The sequence below is a fragment of the Mustela erminea genome, chromosome 16 (genome assembly GCF_009829155.1).
Source record: "Mustela erminea isolate mMusErm1 chromosome 16, mMusErm1.Pri, whole genome shotgun sequence".
NCBI lineage: Eukaryota > Metazoa > Chordata > Mammalia > Carnivora > Mustelidae > Mustela > Mustela erminea.
This window is the reverse complement of record NC_045629.1, coordinates 9,712,476-9,724,519: the sequence shown is the minus strand read 5'-3', so window position 1 is coordinate 9,724,519 and position 12,044 is coordinate 9,712,476.

The following is a 12,044-nucleotide window of genomic DNA, read 5'->3' as shown; positions in this document are numbered from 1 at the left end:
CCTTTAGCTTGGGCCATGATCCCAGCATCCTGGGATCGAGACTCACATTGGGCTCGGGCTCTCGGATCAGCGGGGAGCCTGTTTCCCTTCCCCCTCTGCCTGCCTCTCTGCCTGCTTGTGATTTCTGTCTGTCAAATAAATAAATAAAATCTTTAAATTGATGTGTCTAAGGCTTTGTGCAGATTTTTTTCTTGTAGCACATCTAACACGCAGTGAAAGGAGGTATCATTGTGAGGTATCATTATTGGGTTTTAAGCAGGACATTGACGTGGTCTTATTTGCATCCTGACACAAGGACTCTGGCGGGTGGGTTTGGGACTGGGAGGGACTGATTATGAAGAGCAGTCACAACCTGAAATAAAATATCTGGGGGAATAGGGATAGACAGAGAGAGAAAAAAATGGAAAAATATTTAGGAAGTAAAATCAATAGGACTTGGAGAAAGATTTGATATGGGAAAGTAATAAATAGTGAGATAATATGCATATTTCTAGCTTGGGGGGCTGAGTGGATGTTGTAGAGAAATTGGTCTAAGTTTTAAATTCAGTGCTTTCCAAATGTGTTTAAATCTAGCCCTTTTGTTTGTTATCATCATCATCACCACCATTTTTTGGGTATCCAATGGAACTGATGTCCTAACAAACACACTTTCAGAAGCACCGCTAGGGGGCACCTGGGTTGCTCAGTGGGTTAAACCCTCTGCCTTCAGCTCAGGTCATGATCCTGGGGTCCTGGGATCAGCCCCACATCGGGCTCTCTGCTCAGCAGGGAGCCTACTTCCCTTCCTCTCTCTCTGCCTGCCTCTCTGCTTACTTGTGATCTCTCTCTGTTAAATGAATAAAAACAAAAACAAAAACAAAAAAGAAGAACTGCTAGGGGAGGTTTATGCCTCAGAAAGGCAACTGGGCCAGAAAATCTCCTTGACATCATCCAAATTTTGCAAAGGAAATCCTGAGAAAAATCTTGTTGAAACAAACAAATTTTGCAGTATAAGTTAATGGTGCAAAAATCATTTAAAGTGACATATAAATCTAACTGAACAGAAAAATGATCATCTTTTCTGCCACTCTGAGATCTAGAGCAAAGGGTCCGCAAACTAGAGCTCTCGGTCAAATCCAGAGCAACGCCTATTTTGTAAATAAAGTTTTATTGGAACATAGCTGTACTCCTCTATTTATATATTGTCAGTGGCCACTTTCATGCGCCAGTGGGAGCACTGAGTAGGTGTCACAGAGACTGAATGAGCTGCAGCATTTAAAACACTTACTATGTGCCCCTTCACAGAAAAGTTTATGAAACCTTGAGACAGGCAACTGTGAAGCACATTAGAGATATTTGTAAAACAAACAAACAAACAAACAAAAACCCAGCAAACCGACATATTGAAATCCAAGAGTAGGAACACCAATACATTTGCAGCCTATTTCCTCAGGTTACACCAGCTGATGAGTACGAAGAAATCCAAAGTAAAGCTCTCTGGTCCAACTTCCCACCCTGCTTGCAGAAACTCAGGAGCACACACCTACCAAGGCTTATACACACTTGGTATTTGCCAGCTTCCCCACCACCATTCCTGCCATTGCTTCCCACATCCCTGGTTCCCACCCCCCCTAGCAGGCTGGCCCTGGTAGCTACTAACAAACATCACCTTGGTGCTTCCTGGAGCCTCCATCAGGTAGGAACGCATTCAGCAGCAAATAGGAGATTCCTTCTATACAAAGGTGTCAAAAAAAAAAAAAAATCAATCTAGCCATAAGCATCCAGGGCTGGTTCCAACCAGGAAAAAGAAAGGAGGAAGAATGGCAAAGGACTGAGGGAGCATTCCAGCCCAAATTGTCTTTTGCAAGGACTTTTCTGGTAGCCCAACCATTAGGTGGGCTTCCACTAACACCTCATGCTCAGAAATAGCTCACATGGGAACCTCTTCCTGCAAGGGAATCTGTAAAGATGAGTGTGTAAACTTTCCAATCCATATAGTAGAGGAAGGGAAAGGACACTGAGAATGGCTTTGGGAGTTCCCGAACTACAACATCTGGCCCAGTGCCTTTGCTTTGTTCCAGTTTTCAACACTTCTCACTATTGTTGGTCCAAGTGAAGACCGTGTCTCCCACTTCTGTTGGTGCCCCCACATCGATGTGGGCCCCACAGAGTTCTATGGGTCATACTCAGCAGCTTACAGAGATGTCGGGGCTGTGGGCATGTGTTTGCCATTGGCCTTGACTTGGCCATTATCTCCCTTCCTTTCTCATTCTAAAGCTTGAAAGAAGCTCCTATGTGTACCAGGTCTCTTCAAGAAAACTCTTTCTGACATCCTCCCTACTACCTCGTGTTAGTTTATCTCTGGAAGGTCTTCCAAATATCTCCAAAACAAGGCTGAATCTACTGGTCGTTTACAGCTTGGGATCTCCCCCTATGATCCTCATAAATCAAAACTGGATGTATTAATAGTACTGATGAATTAATCAGTACTCAGGACTTAGGTGAGGCTATGGAAGCAAGTATTTATTAAATGCCTACTATTTGCATGATTTTAAGACCTACATTTTAATGATAAAATGTTGAATATTTAATATAAAGTAAAATATCGGAAGTCTGTATTTTAATTCTAGATATTTCGTCTTTTTAAAAACCAGACCAAACAGAAATTCTTGGAAACATGGTGACTAATACAATGTCATGTTCTTAAATTTAATAAGAATCTGTACTTTGAGGGTGCATAAATGGTTGGTTGGTTGGTTGACCAATATGTTTGGTTAAAGTCTATACTAAAAAAAAAATACAAAACATGTACTATTTATTGCATATTCTACAAAAATAATCTGTTTCAAATCAATAAGATAGAGTTTTTATTCTTTAAATTAAAGAAGTTGTACTCAACTCAAAAGCATCACAAAATAAACATTTACACCTTTACTAAATACATTGTTTTGGTCACATGTGACACTAACTAGGAATCTAATATTATAACATAATAATAAATTTAGGTATAGAATATTCAAATTCAGTTCACATGCCTTATCTCATTTGACTTTCACAATGATTAAGTCACTCCATTTTCTCCGGACTACATCATAGCTGATCTCAGAAACATGGCTCCAAATTTAAGGGGCACTAGTTAACGGCTCCTTACCTCCCCCCAGTACTGCAACCTACTCACTAATACTTGACATATTTTCATAAGAGATAAATCTTTCATTACACAATTAGAAAGAAGACCAGCAAAATGCCCACAGAACGGGTAATATCCTATTCAATTTCACACAAGCTGTGAAGACTAAGCGCAGATGAAGGGTTCAGGCTCTAGACAGGCCAATGATCCAACATGAACAACCATTTTTATGTTTTCTCATCTATAAAATGGGATGATAATTCTCTGTATCTCATGAGTTCTTTTTCCACGATTAAATGAAATAATATTTATAAATCACTTAGTGAGCTAGGAAGGACTCCATAAATGCTTAGTGTTCTTGTTCTCATTCTTGAACTGATGGGGAATGGAGAGACAGTACAAAGGCCACCAAGGTATCTAAGGGGAGAAGACATTTATTCCACAATGGAGAATAGAACACCAGAAGAACAGAGAAGTTCCTGTGGCACATAACAGAAAGCAGGCCAAACTTGCCAATTTTTACACTTCAGTCAGTAGGCCGGCCAAGGGCTCATGGGCAGTGAAGTGTGACTCACTAGAGAAGGCAGTGCAGCAATCTACCACCAGATGGCAGCATAGAACCACTACCGTTTTCACCCTCCGGTAGCATTGCAATTTCATCCTGCTGAGCTGTATATGACGTTCCAAAAAATTGGGTTCATAGCAGTGCAAATCAGAATTATCCCAGCCAGACTCCCTAATGCACCACCTAAGCCCTGAGTGCTAGTGTTCCTGAAATCCTATTTCCAGCCACTTTCCCTTCCTCCACCTTTTCTTTTTGCTGTTCTTGGGAAGACAGAATGGCTAGTAAATCTGATTTATTCAAACAAGAATCAATCTACACCCAAAGTAAAGAATTGTAGGGTCCACTCTGCAGTAAGCATTTTAGCTATTCTTTCTAAACTCATATACTTCAGCTATGGCTAAAACTTTTATTAAAACAAATCAACCTTGGGGTACCTAGGTGGCTCAGTCATTAAGTGTCTGCCCTATGGCTCAGGTCATGATCCTAGGGTCCTGGGATCAAGCCCTGTGTTGGGGTCCATGCTCAGAGGAAGGCCTGCTTCTGCCTCTCCCACTCCCCTTGCTTGTGTTCCCTCTTTCGCTGTCTCTCTCTCTGTCAAACAAATAAAGAAATAAATAAACAAACCTCCCTTTGCCATGCATAATGCACCCGCAGTGACAGGCAACCCACATTCCAACAAGAGCAGTTCAAAAACAAAGATGCCGCAGAAACCCAATTGCTTTTTTGTAGAAAACTCAAGCATTATTCCATCAACATCTTTTAAGACCAATTTTCTTATACCAAGTAGCTTCTAAATGGATCCCTACAGATAAAGTATATTTCATCCCCAAAACCAAAATCTTTATGAATTTTTGTTGTTGATCCAGAAAAACAGGTCCTTTTCCTTTCTAGCCACAATTAGGAATAACACTGTGATCTATCCACCTGTAGAGAGTCTATCAAAATATTGTAGGGCCGGGGCGCCTGGGTGGCTCAGTGTGTTAAAGCCTCTACCTTTGGCTCAGGTCATGATCCCAAGGTCCTGGACTCGAGCCCCGCATCGGGCTCTCTGCTCAGCGGGGAACCTGCTTCCCGACCCCTCTCTTTGCCTGCCTCTCTGCCTACTTGTTATCTCTGTCTGTCAAATAAATAAATAAAATCTTTAAATATATATATTGTAGGGCCATCATACTAAATCTGTTTATTTTTAATTGGGACCAAGGAGGTCATTCAAGGAGAAGTTCACAGATATACATAATATACCCTGAATGCTATAATTTACATTTGGTGCTTAGATTTAGTCAACAGATGTGAAAAATATATGTATCCAAATCATTCCCTAGAAACTGTCACATACAGAAGCTGAAAACAATATTCCTGCTTAGGTTAACACTCCCTTAGACTTGAAACATTCCCCTCATCTGAATTTTCACCATGATAGTACTATCCTAGTACTGTGTTATATTCCCATTTCTGTAGGTATACCCAACCTGAATATGGATTAGATGTGAGTTTGTGTCAATATAAAAAGAAATCCACTATTTGAAATACGTGTTCGTGTCAATTTAAAAAGAAATCCACTATTTGAAATACGTCTTCTTACCCTAAAGTTAATATATAAAGTTAATATCACCAGTAATTAACTTTTTTAGCAATAATAACAAGCCACAAAATGTTTCCCCAATACGATGCCTGAAGTAGGCTGCACTTGATCTCAAGTGGGACTTCTTGCAAAAAAAAGGCCTGAATCCTGTCATGAGAAAATCATGGGTAAACCCCAGCTGAGAAATATTCTACAAATAATCAGGCAGTACCCTTTAAAAATATAACTCATGGAAGGCAAAAGAAGGAGGAAAAACTGATCCAGCTCAAGGAAAACCAAAGAGATATGAAAATGAAATGCAACATATGATTCTGGATTGGATCTCAAACTAGAAGAAAAAAATTGCAGGCTAGGGCACTCCTGGGACCATAATGTGAAATTCGCACAAGGTCTATGAATTGGATGTTAATCATGTATCGATATAAAGTTTCCTGATTTGGAGAACTGGACATGGTTGTATAGTGGATCTCCTGTTCTTGGGAAATAAACACTTAGAGCCTTTAGGAGTAAAAGGCTATGAACTCTCCAATACCTCAGAAAGAATATATAATTTTATGGGTATAAAACACATAAGAGAAAGAAAGTGCAAACATTGCAAATGTTAACAATTGGTGGATCTAAGTTTAGAGTATATCAAAGTCCTTTGTACTATTTCTGCAATTTTTTCAATTTTTCTGAAATTGTCTCAAATAAAAGGTAATCCATTTTTTAAAGTAGCCACAATGTCATTCCAGACTCAGACCTAATAAAGCAATTTTGACATTACTCTTTTCTTAATAAAACAACATGGCAGGAAAAAAGGAAAATTTTAAAAGAAAATAAGATCACCCACAACCCACGTCCCTATCCTGCAGGTGCTCCCCTGTCTCCAGGGTTCTCCCTCCTTTTTTGCTGCCATGCATCTTTTGTACCCTCTGTGTGGTTGCTCCAAGCCTCCACCCAAGCCTCCATCATCTCTTGACTCTTAAGATTGGGCTCCCTGCCTCCACCTGCTCCCTCCCATCTATTCTCACCAGAGCAGCCCACTTGTGTCCTTTTGTGTTCAGCACTTTCAGCGAAGTTGGACACATTTGCTAAAAACAAGCAAAACTCACCGAAGTAGAGATTTTGGCAAAATATGTAATCAAGTGTCTGGATAAGCATCTTGGCATTTGAAGACATCCAACTTCCATTTATGATCAGTAAGCTCCCTTCTACTCTCGCTCATTTCTGAAGTTCACCTTCTGCCAAATGCCCTTGACTCTAATTTCATCCTCCTGTCTCCACCGTCTTCAGTGGGCTGACCAAATTCTACCTTACGTTGTGACTTGCTCTGCTTGGGCATTTCTGAAGCCAGGCAGCTGTGTCTTCATCTCTCCAATCAGGTCAGACTGGGCTCTGCCGTCTGGCAGAGCCAGAGCCTCCTGGGTCTCCCTGAAATTTGCAGGTCATGGGTTAGGCACCCAATGTTGAGTATAACTCTGTCACTAACCAGCTAAAGGCCTTTGGCAAACTGTATGATCTTTCCTGTTCTCAAATTTCAATTAAGTAAAACAGAGAATTAAATAATTCCTAAAATCACTTTTCGTTCTGAAAGACTATAATTCTATGATTCTACAGCCAGGAAAAACAGAAATCATCAGAAAATCAGAAGCAGAAAAATTTTGAAATGCAGCAGAATGAAAGATGATCACAAGCTGATGGGTTTATTTTAGGGCTTTGAGGCAGAGGATAGAAGAGTAAGGCTCCCATCTCACAAGCTGGTAGAACAGAATTAGGTGATTAGAGACTAGTCATTACAGAATGAGATAATAAATGACTTAGTAAAAATGGCTGACCATCACTCTGACCAGCGATGGATGAATGATACATCTCCAAATGTTGTAATTAAATCTCTCTGAAACCAAATTCTAGCAGTTAGTAAGCTTTTCTTCCTTTATACTTTGAACAGCTTGACAAGTACAGTCAGTTTTTAGATTAGGTTCTCAAAGCATAGTCAGCGAGTCTAGACTAGAGATCAGAGCATTTACGTGAGGAGGGAAAGGTTGATGAACAGCAAGTCTAACCTTTTATTAAGTAGATGAGGAACGTAAAGACAAGACTCGTTGAATGACTTGTCAAAGGTCACACAGAGTGATGGCTCACTCCCAGAATGTCTGACTGGTTGTCTCACTGTCATATGTCCTCATCTGTGAAACACTTCTAATCGGTCACTATTAGGCTGGTCTCGATGATTTTACAAAAGCCAAGGCCATGCTTGACTTCAGGCATTGATTCACACATTTCAGCACTGTCCAAGCCTCTGGGACTGCATGTCAGCCTGGTTACATCGTGTACAAGACCATCTTTTGTGGTGTTGGAGTTATGTCACCCCTCTGGGATGGGATTGAACATGCACCCCCCTACTTCCCTGCTGTGGGTCCCTATCTAAAGTGGACCCAGTGAATACAATCACAGGCAACTCTTCATCTGCAACCACCCAGGTGTTTTCTTTTTTTAATGGCAGTAAGACACTAGGGTTATTTATTGCCCCAGGAGCTTATCTCTCCAACAGAGTGCCTCTAGAAATTTGGAATGTTGGAAAGCCATTGCACTATAGCACCCTGTGCATATGCTGAGTTCACACACACCTGTCAAAGTAGAAAAGCCAATTCCCTAGGAGGAATCCTCAACAACATCTCTTCCCTGGGTTTGTCTGGAAAGAGAAGATCAAGTTAAGGAGAACTCCATGAGAGAAGATAATTCCCTTCATTTCAGCTATTGGCGATAATAAAGATAGCCTTCGTCACCTGATGGAGTGATGGTCACTTCCATTTTACCATGTGAGAGATCAAAACAGATAGCTATCATGCCTGTGTTGGCTCTGCAGTGAGCCTTCTCCAGCACCTCTTGAGTTAATCCCTAGACCCTGCCAAGGCTGGATGAGAGCTATGCCTTTGTATCTTCTCCTGTTCTGTGCAGGGACCACTTCATCCAAAACCCTAGGACCCAGCAGATCCTGCTATCACATATCCTCTTGTAATATTTTCTCATGAAAACAAATAAAACATTTTTTTAATCAGGTAGGAAGCATCTTCAAAACAAACAAGAATGTAATTCCTTGAACCTCAAGGTCTCAGGTCTTGACACTTAATAAAAACCTCCCCAATCATCTAGAAGTTTTGGGGTTTTGTTTTGTTTTTGTTATTTTTTAATTGTGACTCTACACCTGGCAGGTCTCTAAAGCTCTTTTGTAATCCACTGCATTCCAGAAGAATGAAAGCGATTCTTTGTCAGTTCAAAACTTTGAGAATTCCTAACCTAGGAATTTGGATTTAGGACAGAAGGTCTGAGGTCCTTGTTCTAGAGAATCTAGATGCACAATTTAATTTGTGAGATTGTTCATGGAAGGGGGAGTGGTACAATCAGGAGACTGAATTTCTCTTTGTTGGAAAACATATTTGAATCCAAAAACATATTCCTTAACTTATTAGCCATGGGAACGTGGGCAAATCACTTCACCTCTCCAAATCTCATTTAGATCTTTGGTAAAAACAAGTCTGATGACAAGCTGGATAATGACACACTTCAGTTATTATTATTATGGTTTTTAGCAGCTGCAGAGAAAGCAATGTCGCATAGCATTTAGGCTTGTGACCTCTGAAATCACATTTCCTACATTAAAATCCTGCCTCTATCCCATAGTAATTAGATGACTATGTGCAAGTCATTTTAACTCCAAGTCGTAGGTGTTTCTTCTATAATGTAAAGTTGAAGGTTGTCATGAAGAATAAGTGAGAAAGAAAAGCCATGTATCCACAAAAATTGCATGGTGCAGTGCTTCATGCATAGTAAGCATTTAAAAATATTACTTATTGTGATTACTAATGGAAATGCAGCATGAGCAACAGCAGCAGCAATGGTAACAATACTGCTTTATTATGGAGACAACTTGTAGTTATTTGAGCAGTGGAATATGTCCCCCAAAAATGTTTTTGGCAGAATGAATGTTTCCGTCTTTGACTAAAGCTCATTACAAATACCCATCTTCTCTGAATGGTATAAGGACCTTTGAAAGAACATTCTAGAGGAACCAAAAGAACATATTATCCAGTAATATTCTAGACAAGGAAACATTTTTCCCTCCTGAGCCAATCTGTGTGTTCTGATTTTACTAAAAATCCTTCTTGTGCCACTTTAATAGGACACTGATAAAAGCAATAAAAATTCCTGCCAGTATTTCTAATAATAACAGTTTTCACTGGTCTAATATTATTAGTATTTTAAGTATTTACCTGCAGTCAACTGATTCTCAAGGAGCACTATTATATAATAGATGTGCACGGGATTTGAAGCGGAAACAAAACCAGGCACATTGTATATAAATTGCACCTCCATCTACCATCTTGGACAGAATGCTCTGGACTATTGCTAAATATATATTTTTTTTAATCTAGTTCCTCTGCTATGAAAATAGGAACCTTAGGAGCTGCCCTGCCTGTCTTCTAAGGTTGTTATTGGATATCAGATGAGGGAAAACTTGGATTGAATTGCAATTGAAGTTCTGGTACAAATTTAATTTGTTCTTATTTCAAAATGTGAGCTCACTCACCCACAGAAACACGAGTTCTTGGATTTTGTTTGTACTCACTGAAAAACAACTTCTTTGGTTGGTACATTTGCCCCGTCGTCAGCGCCTGGATTTGGCTCTGGAAAAGGAGGGACAGGCAGCTGAGGAATATGCTTTTCGGTATTCAGAGGCAGATCTATCTTCTCTGGGAACAGGGAGGCCTGCTCCTGCCCCAAGAGCTTTTCAAAGACTCCTTTAAGGAATTTTACCAGGCCTTCTCAGAGCTGTGCTCATGCCAAAACATATATTGACATGATAAACCACAATGGACTTAAGTGTTTAAAGTCAAAAATACACTGTTAAAAATAAGTACTTTAGTTAGCTGATGGAGCAATCATACCTGGATGCCGAATTGAATTTGTTTAGCATAAACCACAGAGTAAACTTTTTCTCGACATTTTGCATGGAAGCAGGGAAAACCGAAGGCGAAAAACACAATCTGCGAACCTTTTCCTCATTGCTACATTATGGAACAATCGCAACTCATAGCAGAGTAACACAGCTAAGCCAATAAACTCTGACATCTCTGTGAAAATGTTTAGGTTCAAATTAAAATTAAATATGCTTCCCGTGCCCCTGGCTCTGTCTGCTTACTTCTGTCTCACACTTGTCCCTGATGCTTCCTGTTCTCCTCTTTCTGACATCCAGAATATCTGCTACAAAGAATCCCCCAAACTTGGAAAAAAAAAAAAAAAAATTGGTGTAAATGCCAGGTGCCTATTTTTCACCTCTGTGTTCTGCGTTTGCCTGTTGGTGTTAAGAATGGAGTCATCCAGACTCTTTTTTTTTCTTTTGTTATATACAGTGCATATTATACGTTCTAGTTGTCTCTATTGTTTCATTTATTTTTTTTTAATTTTTTGGGGGGTGGAGTTGGGGCTAGAAGTCTGCCTGCTTTGAGTTTTGGACCCATTATTTCGCCTCTCTATGCCTCAGTTTCCTCATTTGTGCAATGGCAGTTTTGGGGGGGGTTTGCTTTTTAAAAATTTTTAAAATGTTAAAAATTTTTTTATAAACCTATAATGTATTGTTTGTTTCAGGGGTACAAGTCTATGAATCATCTGTCTTACACAATTCACAGCACTCACCGTAGCACATGCCCTCCCCAATGTCCATTGCCCAGACACCCCACCCCTCCCATCCCCCTCCACTCCAGCACTCAGTTTGTTTCCTGGGATTAAGAGTCTATTATGGTTTGTCTCCCTCTCTGGTTTCCTCTGGTATCCTCTCACCCTCTCTTCCCCTATGATCTCCTGCCTTGTTTCTCAGATTCCACGTATCACGGAGATCATATGATAATTGTCTCCATTGTTTTAATTTGGCTGTAATATTGCAAAAGATTTTGACCTGAGCAACTTCTTGTGTGGGTGGGGTATCTTGGGTGTTCTGAAGGGTACAGGTGATTTTGTCGCATTCATTCAGTTCATTCGGGGAAACAACTCTGTCTCCAGCCTAGTCTAAGAAGCAATAAATTATTGTATTATTTTGCAAGATTTCAAGCACGAGCATGAAGGATCAGAGGAGAGAAACTTTGTTTAAGTAGATAAGTAGTTCAGAAAACTCTTGCTCCCATCATATCCCCCAGTTCAAAGACATTCACATTGCAGGTTACCCCAAGAAGGTCTCAGAATTTGCTACAAGGGCCCTGGCTCTTCCACTTCTTCTGAACTGGTTTTCTGGTCTAGGGCTGGGAACTGAAGAGAAGTACTCCTGAATATGTCCTGAATATACAGCAGCAGATCAGAAGTTGTCAAATTCTCCCTGTGACTTACAGGGACCGTCCACATACTGAGATGTGGATTTATTGGTTTTGCTCACTTTGTCAGAGACACAGGTCAAATACACAACGTGTTAAGCCTAGTAGGGCCCATGGAAGCCAGGACAATGGACAGCATGTTTCCAAAAAGAGGGAAAAGTGTTTCTTCCTCCTACCTGAGGTTATATGACTCCAAGCTCAAATTAGTATCTTCATTATTTTATACTCACCTTCTGATCACAGTTCCAAGCTTGACTCTAAATACACCCATGCAATGTCATGAAGAAAAGTGAGAAACTGGGTCAGCCATCTAGGTACTTGACAAGATAGCCAAGGACAACTAACTGAATTTTTCACCTTGGATCTTAGGATCCCCTATGGGAAGAGTTTTTTCAGAGTTATTTAGCATTCTCTAGATTCCAAATTGAAAGTGTTTTTGAATTC